Raw genomic sequence first — 16,769 nt, 5'->3', positions numbered from 1 at the left:
ATACATATATTTTCAAGAGTGGTGAGAGGCCTAGAAGAGAGAGTGGTATGAACCCCAGAATGAAAGTGTCTAAGTTGGAGGTAGCAAAAAAATTCACTATGGGGGAGAGACTATTGTGTCTGAATCTGGCTAATCGTAGGAAAGGGTGTACTAGAGGTGATGTCATTGAGAAAGGCAATGTTTCCCTGTTTCCAGAGTGAGAAAGCAGATTTAATCATTCCCGGAGGGAAGGCAGGGTTATGGAAAAGAGGTATATGGGGGGATGGGTTAGGGGCCAATTGTTGTTTCCTCACTACCAGATCCCAAATATATAAAGAGCGGGCCACCACTGGGTGAGATGAGGTGGCACGAGGCCGGGTGGCTCTCGGAAGCCACAAAAGAGAAGAAAGTGTGGAGAGTCCCAACTCGCCAGCTTCGATAGCTATCCATACCTTGTCCACCCCCGAGCCACACCACTGAACACAGGATGCCATCTGAGCTGCATGGTAGTAATATTTAAAATTGGGTATGCCTAAGCCTCCACCCCAGGAAGACCGTTGTAACAGCGAAAGTTTAATTCTAGGGTGTTTATTGGCCCAAACTAAACGGGAAGTTTGATGCTGCAAGAATTTAAAGACGTTGGGGGGACATAGATCGGGAGCATCTGGAAAAGATAAATAAGTCTCGGAAGAATATTCATCTTTACAGAATTGGCACGTCCAACCCATGAAATGAAATAGGAGGACCAAGTTTGGGGATCCGAGCGAATGCGGTCCAAAAGACACGGAAAGTTCACTTGAAAGAGTTGATGGTGTCTGTGGGTTAAGTAAATACCTAGGTATTTGAGTTTTCGGTTATGCCAGGAAAATGGGAATGTTGATTCAAGTTGTGACCTAGACGCAGGGGTAATGTAAAAATCGAGTACTTCTGTTTTAGTGGCGTTAATCTTATATCCCGAGTATTGCGAGTAGAGGTCAATCTCAGAGAGGAGAGGAGAGAGTGACGATGTCGGGTTTGAAAAAGAAACTAATACATCGTCAGCATAAAGTGCAATTTTGTGTTCTGTGTGGCCGATTTGAATCCCTGTAATATTCAGGTTGAGACAAACCCTGGCCGCTAAAGGCTCCATAACAAGGGCAAAAATCAAGGGCGAGAGCGGACACCCTTGTCTGGTACCATTAAATATCTCAAAACATGAAGATGAGACCCCATTGACAGAGACCAGCGCGGAGGAGTTGCGATACAATGCCGAGACACTATCATAAAACTTACCAGAAAAGCCCATGCATTGGAGAACAGAGAAAGCGAAAGGCCACGAAATGCGATCAAACGCCTTCTCCGCGTCCAGGGCTAGTAACAGGGAAGAGGACTTTTGTTGATGGATAGAGTGGATAATATCAATGGCCCTTCTGGTGTTATCGAGGCCTGTCGGCCTGGTATAAATCCTACCTGATCGGGATGTACCAGTACAGAGAGGAGAGGGGCCAATCTCAAGGCTAGAATTTTAGCATAAATTTTCAAATCAACATTGAGCAATGAGATGGGCCTATAATTGCCGCACTGGGTGGGGTCTCTGTCAGGCTTAGGGATCACCACAATATCAGCTTGAGTAGTTGCCGGAGCAAAGGATGCGCCCCCCAAAATCTGGTTAAAGAGGGCGGTAAGGTGAGGGGCTAATACTTTGGCAAAGTGTTTATAATAGTGTGCCGTGAAACCGTCAGGGCCGGGGACGGCTGAGGACCGCGTGGATTTCATGGCTGTTAACGTCTCCTCCACTGAGATATCCTGATTCAGTGTGTCTAATTGAGCTGCGGAGATGCCTGGCAGAGGGGTTGTCAGGAGAGCTATAGTAGTCTCTAAATTCTTCAACCATTTGTTTAGGGTCGTAAGTAAGTTCACCCAGAGTTCGGGAATACAATTTGTCAATGGCGCCGTTCGCCCGTTTATGTTGCAATTTATTCGTCAACAGGGAATCTGATTTGTCCGCCTTGTCGTAGAATTTCTGATTTAACTTTCGCAAAATGAGAGCCGCACGATGGGACAAAAGCGCGTTCAGTTGGCCTTGTAAATTAGTGATTTGCGCAAGTAAAGCAGGGCCAGAATTTAGTTTATGCTGAGTGGATAAGGTAGCTATTCGAGATTCTAATGAGTGTATCTCCTGCTTCGCTTTTTTGCAGAGCGAAGAGGTCCGTGCCATAAGGAGACCCCTCAAGGTGGCCTTATGAGCCTCCCAAATTATACTAGAAGAGACATCAGGCATGGTATTTTCAGTAAAATATTGTTCTATCGCCATTTGTATGTCCGTGGAGACTGACGGGTTAAGTAGCAGGGATTCATCGAATCGCCATTTGTGAACAGCGTGGGCGGAGTGATGTAGATCCAAGAGAACATAAACGCCGGAATGGTCAGTCCAAGTGAAAGGGGTTATTCCCGCATCAGTAATTCTAGAGGCAATGGAGGATGAAATGTGTAACATATCAATCCGGGTGTAGTGCCGATGCGGGGCTGAGTAGTGGGTATAGTCTCTGGCTACAGAGTGGCAGAGACGCCACGAGTCCCGTAGGTCGTGAAACTTGAAGGGAGGCTGCAAGCATGTACGAAGCTCTAGAGGCAAGAGGAGGACCAGTCCTATCTAATATGGGGTCAAGAATGGTGTTAAAGTCCCCACCCAATACAATGTGGCCCTGTGCAACCTTGCCAATGTGACGGAAAAGGGAGTGGAAAAACTGAGGTTGATCCTGGTTAGGAGCATATATAGAAATAAGTGTCAGGACTTCAGAACGGAGGGTACCAACAACCATCAAGTACCGACCGTCTGGATCCGCCACAGTTTTGCTATGTGTAAATGGAATGTGACGATTAATTAAAATTGCAACCCCACATTTTTTACAATCCGCTGAAGCAAAGAAAGTTTGTGTAAATTGCATACCGCGGAGTTGTGTGTGGGAGCCTGTAAGGTGAGTTTCTTGAAGAAAAACTACGTCAGCTTTCTCACGTCTACAGGCGCCCAGGAGCACCGTCCATTTTTTGGGGTAGTTGAGGCCATTTACATTAACGGATAATATCTTTAGGGGCATGGTGACCTGAGTAACAACATCTCATTGAGAGCCATAGAAAAGGGGGTACAAAACAGAGGCCTCCCGGGTCCCAACAACCCATAAAAAAATAAAGACAAGTGGAGTGGATACCCAAAACCCACCACAAGGACAAGGGGAGAAAAGGGAAAAGAAGGAAAAGAAGGCCACAGAAGGAAAGTAAAGAAGAGCAAGAAGAGAGGAGAAAAAGCCCATTCGGGCAGAAACCCTGTAGCGATGGGGCCCGTAACAGGACCGCCAAACATAGGAAAAATGTAGTCGATAACGTAATCAAAGCAGGGAGCATGGGGATAGTGGCACGAACAACCATATCAGGCTGTGCGGCCTGACCGAGAACAAAGAGGCCTAGGCCAAAAAAAAGCATACATCACAAAGATAAAACCTGTGTCAGGAAGGGAAAGACGGGGAGAAAAAAAGGGGGGGAGAATCGGGAAGGAAGGAGAGGGAAGGGGAACATCAAAGGGAATAATATAGCAACAACATGTGGTCCTTACAGTAGGTTAAGCATCATAGGACCAAACCGCTAAACGACTGGTCATCTTGTGACCATAAACATAAAGGCAGAATGTACTATAGGAGACATAACAAGTGGAACATCTAAAGAACTATCATAGAAAGTGCCTGAAATAAACTAAAGGGGGTCCATGGAGCAGGGACCAGGTCAACCAGCACCTCGAGGGACCCGCAGTACCCAAAGAAACTGTTATCATTGAATACAGAACATTAAGAGCAAAATATCAAATCAACATATATAAAGAAACACAGGGGGTCCGGAGAACTAGGGACAGCCAGTCCAGGGGGGACCTCCAGCAAACTGATGCAATGGCACAATGAAACCTATAGAAGAAAAGAAGGCAGGCAATCAGGGGGGAGCATCATCTTCACCCCTATGGCGAGACACTCTCGTCCAGTCTGGCTGAGGCGGACGGGGCCGTTGAGACTTCGGCGAAGCAGTTGGGTCGACAGATGAGGGCGATGATTCCAGTAGAAGATCAAGCTTGCGAAGCAGTTCCTGCCCTTGTGCCATGGTCTTGAATGCATGGTGGGTGCCATTAAAAGAAAGCTGCAACTGAAAGGGGAATCCCCAGCGATATCGAATCTGGTGTTGGCGAAGAAGTCTAGTAATCGGTTGGAGGTCCCGTCATTTCTGAATGGTCGAGGGCGCCAAGTCCTGGTAGATCTGTAATTGCATGCCCTGGAAGGCTATATCAGAGGAATCCTGGACGGCAGCAATTATTTTTTCCTTCGAGCGGTAATAATGGAGGCAGGCTATGACGTCCCGAGGGAGCTGTGATGTTAAAGGTTTGGCCCGCAGGGCCCTGTGTGCCCTATCAAAGAGGCAGTCATCATCAGACAAGTCTGGGACCAAATGCTGGAAAATGTCTTTCAAGAAGGAGGGCAACGTAGAGCTATGGTTACGCCACATTACGTATGCGCAAGTTATTGCGACGGGATCGATTCTCTTGGTCCTCTTGGTGTTCCTTCAGGGTCTCAACTTCAGCATGGAGCCTCGAAAGCTCGTGGTCTAGACGCTGTTGCGAGCGACATAAGTCGTCCGTCTTCATCTCCAAAGCATCCGTACGATTTCCAAGCGAGGCAATCTCCATTTTGAAATCCGCAACAGCTTTGGACAGTTCTTGTTTAAAGACTGTTTGCACGCCATCCAGAAGGCCAGACATCACTGCCTGTATTTGAGGGTCAATACCCATCTCCGAAGAACGGGGAGTGCACCATGTTCTGGGGGCCCTTAGCCTTGCTGCAGAAGAAGTTTGTGGAGGCCTGGGGAGCCTTCTTGTTCCTTTGTGACATAATGCGGGCAAGGGAGAGGTCTATCTTCTCCAGTAAAGTTACAATACTGAGGGGGAAGGAGCGGTGGGGTAGAGAGCAGGAAATGATACAGGTGAGTTATGGGGCGGTCAGGCTGACCATGGGGTATTATTCATCCAGAGACCATCGCAGCTGCGAGGAACCCCAGGGCCAGACTGTATAGGTAGCTAAGATGATGAAGAAATATCATAGCCGTGGGTCACAGCGGCCACTGGAGGGGGTCAGTGTATCAAAAATGGGTAAGCAGAGTCCAAGCTGGGACGTTATATCAGAATACACTGTGGAGACACAATTATATAGCTATCGTACCTCTTAGTAGAGGTGAACGTCCAGACATGGACTTCCAGCAGGTGAGAGTGTAACAGCTCACGGGCAGTGTAAGACCGTTTGTGAATGGCAGATAGAGAGCATGGAGGGGAAAGGATAAGATTTCCCAGACAATGAGATACCGAGCCTGTTCAGACCCCCGGTCACTCTGGTTGTCACCTCCAGTGGGTACTTGCAAGGGGCACAGCAAGCCCTCGGGACCCGGGTCTGCCCACAAAACCAGTCTCCGGTTCCAGAGAGCGCCTGGGCCGCGGCCAGTCAGAGCACCCAGGATCAGCTCAAAGGGCAGGAGGCAGGGGTATTATCGTATAATAAATGGAGCAGTTATAGAAGGTGCAATGATGATGCAGTGAACCAGAAGAGCCACAGGAGGGAGCTCCAACATTAACTACAGCATAGAAGTGACCACTGACATCACCCATATGCCTTGCCAGCCAGGTAATGCCACTACCAGAGCTCCAGTGGGCAAGGTGTTATGAGGACCCAGATCCACAGTGACCAGCACGCTAGCAGGAACAGCGGGGCAGCCCAGGGAGCACCCAGTGACTGCCAAAGGTGAGGGGCACAGATGACAGCAGCGCCTAGGGGGTGCAATCGGGCAGCATAGATATCCCCAGCAGTGAGTGTGGATGCAGGGGGGCACTGTGTGCAGATGTCAGGCTGAGCGGGTGTGGAGGCCAGGCTTAGCGGGTGTGGAGGTCAGGCCGAGCGGATGCGGTCCCAGGCAGTGAAGGGAGCCGCAAGATGGCCGCTGCAGCGCAGGGAGCCGGAGCAGAGACCCACCTCAAACTCAGAGGACAGACGCCGGGAGGAGGTGGGGGAGCCGCGGCTGCAGCGGGGAGCAAGGGCACTGGATGCCCGTAGGAGCGGCGGCTTCAGCGAGCGGCAGGCGTCCCGGCAGTGCAGTCTCCCCCTCTCCGATGATCCGCTGCGGATATCCGGGGAGGCACCGGGGGAATGGAGGAGACAGGTGGGTGCAGCGGCAGGGGGATTATAGCCCCCAAAACAGGCTAATATATCACTTTAAACGGGTCTGGTGCGGGACCACAGGAGGAACACGTCTTCCCCTCTACAAGGCTAGGCCCCGCCCCCCCACATTCTTTCTCTTCTTGAACCATGTGATTGTAGTTTTTGTGTCCGTGGTAGCACTCCCCAGCTTTTTGATAATTCTAGAATCAAATTAAATCAATATATTTCTCTGGGAGCCTCTACTTAAATATACCCACTTGTACTTTGGCTTGTGCGCCCTTATCTCTAGCACCTCACTCCTAGAGCAAGAGCCATGCGATGAGGTTCACCAGCATGTATTTTGTTTTACCTGTTATAATAAATAAACAAGGACTTTTTCAAGCTTTAGAGCAAAGTGAACACTTTATGCATATTTACCATACAGACAGAAGATAATGAAAATGGTAAATGAATGAGGAGCAGTATTGTGTTGCTGACAACAGGTATGGGAAACCAGACATTGCATTAACAGGAGGTCTTGAAGTCTAACCCATCTGAAGAAGCTAAGACCTACTGGCATTCTCTGGGAATAATCCACCTTCAGGAAGATCATGGTGAGCTTCACACTTGAATTTGCAGTTTTACAGTCGCCGGTATCATCAAATGCCCAGTGTACACTGTAATGAGTCTGGGACAGGGACGTGCAGTCAGGGGAGGCAGGGGAGGCAGTGCTTCCCCTGTCATTTCTGATTAAAATAATATAAAAGAAGATACTTATGACACAGATTCTGTGTCATAAGTATCTGCTTTTGCCTTTATATTATTTAAATCATTTGTAGTAGGGAAAAAAAGTAGAATTCACTGTCTTGAGGCACTGCTCTCGGTGGCTGCCAATAAGGGAGGGCCGGAAATGGGGGGCGGGGCCAAACATCGGGCAGTAAAAGCCCATTGAAAATAGACTCATATGCGGCACCTATTAGCAGTGCCTCTGTGACAGGGGCGTGCTTTAAGCCCATACGAAAGCACGTCCCTGTCACTATGGCTGGTGTGATTGGGCACCTAACTCCCGGGGCTGGCTGATGCGAGCATTAGCTGGCCGCCCGCCAGCCCGCGGACCCCCCCCCCTCCCCGCGAGCTTACAGTGGTGGCCGATAATACATTGCATACCCCCAGCTGGAGTTTACAGCCGCGGACGCGGTGGGCGCAACATAGGGCGGGAGAGAAGTCCTGCACCAGAGGTCCCCGCTCTGCTACCCTGTGCTGCTGGGTCCACCTATGTTACTGCCGCTGCACTTGTCAAACTGACAGGCAGCGGCGTGGACAATGTAGACAGCGGCGGATTTCAGCGGCTGCTGTGGCCTGCTATGCGGTGCTTAGCAAGCTGCCGCTGCAGGGTTCCCAGAGGCAGCATTAAAGAAGACCAGGATGGGTGAGGAGACTTACAGTCCGCCGGCTGCAGAGACTCCATAGCGGGATGTGCCTGGAGGGACTCTGCTGGAGCTTAGGCTGCATGTAACTAAAGTACCAGGACTTCAGGCTGAAGGTGGACTCCAGATAGCAGCAGCCAGAAGGTAATGTAGTGTAACTCTAATCCTGCCCCCCCCCCCCAGCTTAACCCCAACTCCTCCGAAGGCCTAACCCTAACCCAACCACGCCCCGCAGCCTAACCCTCCCTCCCCGTAGCCTGACCCTAACCTCTCCTCCCACAGCCTGACCCTAACCTCCCCTCCCGCAGCCTGACCCTAACCTCCCCGTCCTCTCCCACAGCCTGACCCTAACCTCCCCTAACCTGACCCTAACCTCCCCTCCCGCAGCTTGACCCTATCCTCCCCTCCCACAGCCTGACCCTACCCTCGCCCTCCCGCAGCCTAACCCTAACATCCCTCACCCGCAGCCTAACCCTTACCTCCCCCTCCCGCAGCCTAACCCTAACCTCCCCTCCCACAGCCTGACCCTACTCCTCTCCCCTTCCCCCTAGCAGCCTAACCCTCCTCATCATACTTATGTTCAGGATTCTGGTACTGGTCTCTTGATGACCGGCATTCGTACTTTGGGATGCCAACTAGATCCCGCTGAAATTATGTTTGTCCTTACTACTACTCCCAACCAGTACCCACCGCTACTATGATCACATAGATTATAGATTATTTCTGTTGAAGTGTTGGTAGGGGCAGCGGCAGTAACGGGGATTAAGTTGGCAGTGGTAGGAGTCACCGTCTGTACTCACAATGACATTTTGACTGCAGTGCCTCACCAGCCACTAACCTCACCGCACGCCACTGGTCTGGGACAGTCTTGCATGAAAATACAGTGGTACATTGGGGTACTAATCAAGGTACTTATAACATGCTAAGAGTATTAAACTGATGAATCACATACATTTAGTGATGCCCATGGCCTTAAATAACTCTTACAGTCCGCTTCTTCTGAATGTGTGCAAAAATGTGTTAATTGGGGATACTGTATATTTAGTAAAAATCAATTTGTTTTTTCATCGGTTTTGCAAATCAACCATCTACTAAATTCAAAACCGAAGGAAAAACTACTTGAAACCCAACTTTAGAACAATTTGAAGATAGGACCAACAATATATTTTTCTGTATAGACAAAAATAGGTTCCACATAATTCCTAATGGTCAGTTTTAAAACTGACCAAAATCCAAGGGCAAACCCACCCAAACAGATGAGTTTGGAAGAAACGCTGCACAGATCAGTATTATCTCTGCAGGCTTTCTTAAACTAAAAAAACAAAATATTGTTAAAATAAAAAAATATATAAATGCATGGGATGCCCCTACCAATTATTAACCAGCCCTGGATGCTCAGCCTGGGCTGGTACTGGAAAGTAGAGAGACAAAACTGCATGGTGTTCCCCGTACTTTCCTATAACCACACTGGGCTGTACCAGCTGGGAGCGGGGGGGAGACGGTATGGGACACACATGATGGATTCCCCTGTCATAATGGCAACTAGCCCAAACTGTTCAGCTCAGGCCTTCAATTCCTCAGGAGGTCGGTATCCTAAACCACCCATCCCCCCCCACCCACACACACACACACACACACACACACATACATACATACAAACACACACCAAAAAAATAATGGTGGTCCCCCCAGGTGGTGGTGGATATGTGGTTTTTATGAGGCCTCTGTCCTTATTGTTAATTCTGCCTACAGTACCTCAGTGCTACCAGAGGTGCTGCTGTTTTGTTTGGACAGTTTCTATTACTCTTGACATGTAGGCGTTGTAAGTCTTTCCTGTTTAATCACCTGCAACTGCTTAACTGTTATTTATTCCTGCCCCTCACTATGCACCTTACTGGTCATTGATTGCTTTTCCTGGATTGTTTTCTCTATGTTCCAGCCATTCTGATTTCTTGTCCCTGTGCCTGGGATTTATTGTTAACCAGCATTCTGTTCATGACATAGCATCCTGCTGGACCTGTACTGCTATCTTATTCCCAGCTGTCTGATCAAGATCTTGGCTGCTCCTGATTCCTGAATTAGATGCAATATTCTCTTACCTCTCAGCTGGGATACGGTCATTAGATCGACCACCCTTACGTCGACAGTCATTAGGTCGAACCACTATTGGTCAACATGCATTAGGTCGATAAGGTCACTATTAGGTCAACATGGAAAAAGGTCGACATGCGTTTTTAAAAAAAAAAATAACTTTTTCATACTTTACGATCCACGTGGACTACGACTGGGAATAGTTACCTGTGCCGAGCGCATCGGTAGCAGAGTGAGGCAACTTGCCCGAACCCTGGCGAGCGAAGCGAGCCATGCGAGGGGACACAGTGCACTAATTGGAGTTCCCTGTCACTTTACGAAGAAAACAACACCAAAAAAAGTTAAAAAAACTCACGTCGACCTGTTTCCATATTGACTATTTCAGGTGTCAACCTATTCATTGTCGACCAATAGTGGTCGACCTAATGGCTGTCAACCTAAGTGTGGTCGACCTAATGACCCATACCCCTTTCAGTTTGCATTTTAGTTTTGTTCATTCAGTTTAACTGCTATCCAACCACACTCAGAGTTTGTTTATTTATCCTGTACATCAAGTATAAGTTTCTGTTTATCCTCCATTGCCTGGACTATGGGGGTAATTCCGAGTTGATCGCAGCAGGAACTTTGTTAGCAGTATGGCAAAACCATGGCCCTCATTCCGAGTTGTTCGCTCGCTAGCAGCTTTTAGCAGCATTGCACACGCTAAGCCGCCGCCTACTGGGAGTGAATCTTAGCTTAGCAGAATTGCGAACGAAAGATTCTCAAAATTGCGAATAGAAATTTCTTAGCAGTTTCTGAGTAGCTCGACACTTACTCTGCCACTGCGATCAGTTCAGTCAGTTTCGTTCCTGGTTTGACGTTACAAACACACCCAGCGTTCGCCCAGACACTCCCCCGTTTCTCCAGCCACTCACGCGTTTTTCCCAGAAACGGCAGCGTTTTTTCACACACTCCCATAAAACGGCCAGTTTCCGCCCAGAAACACCCACTTCCTGTCAATCACACTCCGATCACCAGAACGAAGAAAAATCCTTGTAATGCCGTGAGTAAAATACCTAACTGTTGAGTAAAATAACTAAGCGCATGCGCTCTGCGAACATTGCGCATGCGCAGTAAGCGACTAATCGCAATATAGAGAAAATCGGCAACGAGCGAACAACTCGGAATGAGGCCCCATGTGCACTGCAGGGGAGGCAGATATAACATGTGCAGAGAGAGTTAGATTTGGGTGGGTTATATTGTTTCTGTGCAGGGTAAATACTGGCTGCTTTATTTTTACACTGCAATTTAGATTGCAGATTGAACACACCCCACCCAAATCTAACTCTCTCTGCACATGTTATAACATAGTAACATAGTAACATAGTATTTGAGGTTGAATAGAGGCAAATTGCCCATCGTGTTCAACCTGTTTTAAGTTGTGATGATTCTACACACTTGCTGAATAATGTTTTATGACTAGTTAGCTACTATAACTCATGTTACCCCCGGATTAATCACATTGATATTTTAAGTATTATAACCATGGATAGCTTTTTCATTCAGAAATGTATCCAATCCTTTTTTAAATCCAATTACAGAGTCCGCCATTACCACCTTCCCTGGCAGGGAATTCCACATCCTGATTGCCCTAACAGTGAAGAACCCTTTCCTCCGTTGCGTTCGGAACTTTGAGACTAATAACACTAATAAGACTAATAACACTGCCCCCTTATTCTCAGGAGAGTCTTATATTCATGCTTAGCAGATTACAACCCTAGACCGGATTGGTATGCGATCCCAGCGGACCGGGTGCCAGCAGTCACAACACCGACAACAGCATCTCAATGGTCAAGATCCCGACAGCAACGAGTATTGATTCTGGCATCAGTATTTCGGCTGCCGGGATCCCAAAAGCCGGTAGCTTGGATGTATAACCCCTAGACACCAAGAGTGACCTCATAATGCACAAAGCAAGTGGGAGGGTGAAGTGTGACATATACTGTAGATCACTTTTTACTAACTTCTCATTTATTTTTTGTTATAATGTAACAGGACGATATAAAACAGACACCTGGTGACTATATCTGCCTCCAGTGCAGTGCACATGGTTTTGCCCAACTGCTAACAAAGTTCCTGCTGCGATCAACTCGGAATTACCCCCAATGTGTTTTATGTAATAAAACAGTTTATTTTTTAACTATGCTCCCGAATCCACAGCAGTCATTACAAAAATCCAGATATTATAATATGTGGTTAATGTGTAATAATTTTGTTCTTTAAAGACTGACTGCAGGTTCCAGCATACCTGTCCTGACAGGCCAGCATGTTTGGAACAGATGCCAGCATGCCTGAACATTAAGACCCCGGTTGCACCAATAGCCCATCTATAAATAAAATATTTGTAGTATTCTATTTTAAAAACAATACTGCATTTTTACAAAACCCTTGAGTGGCCTCTTCTTCTTTTATTGTAGGAATTCATACTGTAGGTCAGCAGTCGCCAACCCGTCACTCAGGTAGCAATAGGTAGCTGGCAGCCGCAATCCGTGTTGCTCGATCACTGCTGGCTGCTGCCATTGCCTGACTTCAGGTAATGTCCACAATTTACTCCTCCTGCCGGACCACAGCAGTCCTCTGCCTCGGCGGAAACAGATGCTAGAGGTCATACTTGACCTCTAGCGTCTGACAAAGGGCACAGCACTATAGCTACCCGGAAATCCCTTGAGTGCACAGCACTGGCATCTTCCGGAGAGGATGCAGATTTGTATAAAGCTGCATCTTCCACGACACCCCTAACAATGAGCATTACACTCCTGGCAACAAGCATTACACCAAGCATGGAACCCCTGGCCAGGGCCATCTTATCAGCAGTGTAGGCCCCTGGGCAAATCAATGCACTGGGGCCACTACCCATCCTCCAGTGGTAGGGGTGGGGTGTTCTATCAGCGGCATCTTTAAAGTCCCGCAGGCGGTAGGGGGTGCTTCATATTTCGCTCAGCATGTAGGACATGGAGCAGTAATTTCTGCTAATTACTCCTTCACTGCCCAGAAAGTGGGAGATGGGATGGGAGGGAGAACCCTAAACTGTAGAAGGGGGCATTGGGCTAAATGAAGGGGCCCCAGTACATGATCTCCAGGGTGGTAGGGGGTGTTTATTAGAAGATGCTTCTGATGAAGGACATTTGTGTCTGAAACGCATTAAACGTGTCTCTGGACTTCCACTCTGCCGAACCATTTGGGTGCTACTGGGCCTTTTTCACGATCCGGAAGTGAGCTTGTTCCTTATGACACCTTGGAGTACCAGGAGCGATTCTTGCTGTTTTGCCACTGCGGGACTTTTCATGCTGTGTTTTTAACACCGTTTGGAAGTGTACAACTGTATTAAAACTAGTGATGAGCGGGTTCGGTTTCTCGGAATCTGAACCCCCCCGAACTTCACCCATTTTACATGGTTCCGAGGCAGACTCGGATCCTCCCGCCTTACTCGGTTAACCCGAGCGTGCCCGAACGTCATCATCCCGCTGTTGGATTCTCGCGAGATTCGTATTCTATATAAGGAGCTGTTGGATTCTCGCGAGATTCGTATTCTATATAAGGAGCCGCGCGTCGCCGCCATTTTCACTCGTGCATTGGAGATGATAGGGAGAGGACGTGCAGCGTTCTCTTCTCTCAGTTTCTGTGTTCAGTGTGCTGCAAATATCTGTGCTCAGTGTGCTTGCAAATATCTGTACTCAGTATGCTGAAAATATCTACGTTCTCTGCCTGAAAAACACTCCATATCTGTGCTGCATTGTAGTATAGGAGGACAGTGCAGAATTTTGCTGACCAGTGACCACCAGTATATAATATATAGCAGTACGGTACAGTAGTCCACTGCTCTACCTACCTCTGTGTCGTCAAGTATACTATCCATCCATACCTGTAGTACATTTTAGTTGTGTGTAGTATATATAGTAGGAGGACAGTGCAGAATTTTGCTGACCACCAGTATATAATATAAAGCAGTACGGTACAGTAGGCCACTGCTCTACCTACCTCTGTGTCATCAAGTATACTATCCATCCATACCTGTGGTGCATTTTAGTTGTGCGCAGTATTATATAGTAGGAGGACAGTGCAGAATTTTGCTGACCACCAGTATATAATATATAGAGGTACGGTACAGTAGTCCACTGCTCTACCTACCTCTGTGTCGTCAAGTATACCATCCATCCATACCGGTGGTGCATTTTAGTTGTGCGCAGTATTATATAGTAGGAGGACAGTGCAGAATTTTGATGACCTCCAGTTTATATATAGCAGTACGGTACAGTAGTCCATTGCTCTACCTCTGTGTCGTATACTACAAAAGTTCAGTAAAATGACCCAAAAATCAAAATTAAAAGCATCTGATGAGAAGCGTAAACTTGCCAATATGCCATTTACGACACGGAGTGGCAAAGAACGGCTGAGGCCCTGGCCTATGTTCATGGCTAGTGGTTCAGATTCACATGAGGATGGAAGCACTCATCCTCTCGCTAGAAAACTGCAGTGCCACTCCTAGGTGGGCCAGGTGTTTGTGTCGGCCACTTGGGTCGCTTAGCTTAGCCATCCAGCGACCTTGGTGCACCTCTTTTTTTCTTTGCATCATGTGCTGTTTGGGGACTATTTTTTAAATTGGCCATCCTGTCTGACACTGCAGTGCCACTCCTAGATGGGCCAGGTGTTTGTGTCGGCCACTTGGGTCGCTTAGCTTAGCCATCCAGCGACCTTGGTGCACCTCTTTTTTTCTTTGCATCATGTGCTGTTTGGGGACTATTTTTTTGAAGTGCCATCCTGTCTGACACTGCAGTGAAACTCCTAGATGGGCCAGGTGTTTGTGTCGGCCACTTGGGTCGCTTAGCTTAGCCATCCAGCGACCTTGGTGCACCTCTTTTTTTCTTTGCATCATGTGCTGTTTGGGGACTATTTTTTAAATTGGCCATCCTGTCTGACACTGCAGTGCCACTCCTAGATGGGCCAGGTGTTTGTGTCGGCCACTTGGGTCGCTTAGCTTAGCCATCCAGCGACCTTGGTGCACCTCTTTTTTTCTTTGCATCATGTGCTGTTTGGGGACTATTTTTTAAATCGGCCATCCTGTCTGACACTGCAGTGCCACTCCTAGATGGGCCAGGTGTTTGTGTCGGCCACTTGGGACGCTTAGCTTAGTCATCCAGCGACCTCGGTGCAAATTTTAGGACTAAAAATAATATTGTGAGGTGTGAGGTGTTCAGAATAGACTGGAAATGAGTGGAAATTATGGTTATTTAGGTTAATAATACTATGGGATCAAAATGACCCCCAAATTCTATGATTTAAGCTGTTTTTGAGGGTTTTTTGAAAAAAACACCCGAATCCAAAACACACCCGAATCCGACAAAAAAATTTCGGTGAGGTTTTGCCAAAACGCGTCCGAATCCAAAACACGGCCGCGGAACCAAAGCCAAAACCAAAACACAAAACCCGAAAAATTTCCGGTGCACATCACTACTTTTTACACATTACGGCAGACAGCATGCCCTTTTTTACACATTATGGCAGACAGTGTCCACTTTTTACACATTAAGGCAGACAGCATCCCTTTTTTACACATTAAGGCAGACAGCGTGCCCTTTTTACACATTAGACTGGAAATGAGTGGAAATGATGGTTATTTAGGTTAATAATACTATGGGATCAAAATGACCCCCAAATTCTATGATTTAAGCTGTTTTTGAGTTTTTTTTGTAAAAAAAAAAAAAAACGAATCCAAAACACACCCGAATCCGACAAAAAATTTTCAGGGAGGTTTTGGCAAAACGCGTCCGAATCCAAAACACAGCCGCGGAACCAAATCCAAAACCAAAACACAAAACCCAAAAAAATTCCGGTGCACATCACTAATTAAAACCTTGTGTCTTAACTTATTTGCACTATTGGTTTTCGTTTTTGTTTTTATGGCACTTCATATACCATTGTGGCCAGGCCCGGCGCTAGCCGCTCAGCAAATGGATGTAGTGCAGGGAGGCTCCAGGAAGGAGAGGCGCTCTGCATTCCTATGCTGCGCCATCCTGTCCCCCCTGCTGCTACCGGCTGCTGCGCCTGTCTCACTCTATGACAGGCAGTGGCTCCGGCAGCATGAAGCCTCCTCTTCCCCTCCCCTCCCTTGTGGCAGTGCACAGACATAAAAGGGGGCGGGGCTACATGGGAACTAGGGGTGGGGCTACATGGGTCCAGGCTGCAGCAGGAGGATGAGCTGATACAGCTCCGGCCAGCCAGACTTCCCTAGGTAAGTGTCTCGAAAGACATTGAGTAAATTAAAGTGTGTGTGTGTGTGTGTGTGTGTGTATGTGTGTGTGTGTATACAGTGTCTGTGTATACTGTATATATGTGTGACTGTGTATGTGTGTAATGTATGTACATTATGTATGTGTGTGTGTATATGTGCCACTCTGAATTGGACCCCCTTAATTTGTACTACAAAGGGTATCCATTGCAGGCAACTGTCGGACTGGATAAGACATGAGAAAGGACCCCTCATTTTCCCCTTGCTGAGCTTCGATTATTACCCATCTGGTTAATGCTGAAGGGGTTAACTCTCCCTTCTGCTGTTGCCTGGGAGATGCCAGCAGGACCAGTGAGCAGACAGGCACTAGGACCCTTGGACTTACTTATAATAAAGGAGGGAGTGAGAAGGCTAATTGAGTTTTGATTGTCTGATGCAGAGTGGGAAGAGGAGAAGGCGGAGTTACCATCCAGTGTGTGTGCTCTGAGGTAACAGCGCAGAGAGTGATGCTGCGCTAAGGTGATGCTGAGGAGACAGCAGGGAGTAAAGCTGCCGATGATGAGTTCCCTGAGGAGATTGGGGATGGTGTGAGGGGAGAGACTGCACTGTGACAGGAAGCTGCTGACAGAGAGCAGGACACAAGTGAGCCAAATGGTCAGGTACCGCAAGTCCCAGAACACCTCAACATATACTTTGCTATTTACAGCTATAGAACTGTGCTGCTGCTCATTGCATGTCTGCCTAAATTCGGTGAGACAGAACTGTGTAACTGCATACTATTCTCTACAGATAGAGTTGACTGTGTTAACT

This window comes from Pseudophryne corroboree, chromosome 7 (genome assembly GCF_028390025.1).
Source record: "Pseudophryne corroboree isolate aPseCor3 chromosome 7, aPseCor3.hap2, whole genome shotgun sequence".
In the NCBI taxonomy this organism is placed as follows: Eukaryota; Metazoa; Chordata; class Amphibia; order Anura; family Myobatrachidae; genus Pseudophryne; species Pseudophryne corroboree.
The sequence above is the reverse complement of the archived record's forward strand: the minus strand, read 5'-3'. Positions refer to the sequence as shown.